The sequence below is a fragment of the Olea europaea genome, unplaced genomic scaffold (assembly GCF_002742605.1).
Source record: "Olea europaea var. sylvestris unplaced genomic scaffold, O_europaea_v1 scaffold1765, whole genome shotgun sequence".
Taxonomy (NCBI): domain Eukaryota; kingdom Viridiplantae; phylum Streptophyta; class Magnoliopsida; order Lamiales; family Oleaceae; genus Olea; species Olea europaea.
Window position 1 is genome coordinate 206,717 of NW_019235376.1, and position 1,351 is coordinate 208,067.

Here is a 1,351-nt window from a genome sequence, read left to right on the forward strand (position 1 = left end):
TTTCTATTAATTATTAATCTTATTGTTACGTTAACTTTTTGAAAAAATCCCCCCCCCCCCCTCCCCCCCAATGTTAATTCCGAACTCCGTCCCTGTTGATATGACTCATTATTGCTGCAAAAGAAGTAATGTGATTGACTTGCAGCTGCAATCTAATCACAATTGAATGTTTGCCTGATAATGTTTAAATTTTTTTGCCTTCTTCCTCACCTTTTTTGGTCACCGTCGGATGTCTTTAAATTATTATGAATCATTGCACAATAATTTATTAATCAACCGAGGTTACTATTCGGTAGAGTATCTACTTAAAGTAGTTGTTATATTTGGCAACGACACTAAAATTATATAGGCAGTTAGAAAGTCTTTATCATACTAATATTTAGTTTATACTATTAAAATTAAACGTGCATCGTACGTAATTATAAAATTTGTTGTAAAAATTATATTTAAATATGCGTGAATGTTAATTAATTTAGAATATCAGGGAATATATACATGACAAAAAATGTCAAATCAATTTATTTAATTTTCAATTAAATAAAATTGAATGTTGATTAGCATACATGAACGTGAATAGTGAAATTCATTCTTGAATTTAAATTCTAATTAACTTATAATTAAAATCAATAATACAAGAATACATAATTGAAGATGAATATTAATTAAATGCGTGTGATTGTTAATTAATTAAGAATTTATAATAGGAAACTCACACACTAATGAAAATACACAAGTGAAATGAATCAGTTAAATATACATGTGTATTAGTGGTAACTAAGTTGTTAAATAGATTAAATATTTATTAAAAAATGAAAAACAATGTATTGTTAAAATAATTGAATTATAGTATGGTTAAAATCATAAAAAAAAAATGATTCTCACTTATGAGATATTTAATTTCAAATTAAGTAAAATTGCATGTTAATTAGTATACATGAGCGTGAATAATGAAATGTATTTTTAAATGTTAGTTTTCAATTAACTTATAATTAAATTTAATAATACTAAAATGTATAAACGAACATGAATATTAATAAAATAAAAGTGAATGTTAATTAACTGAATATTAATAATCAATAATTCATACAACAATTAAAGCACATAAGTGAAATGAATTTTAATTAACGTATAATTGTAATTAATAACACCAAAATGCATAAATATAAATGAATATTAATTAAATGAGTAAATGTTAATTAATTGATAATTAATAATGGTAATTCATACATTAATGAAAGCACACAGATGAAATGAATTCTAATTAACTTAAAATTATAAGAATTATCACAAAATGCAAAAATAAAAATGAATATTAATTAAATGATTGAATGTTAATTAATTGAGAATTAAT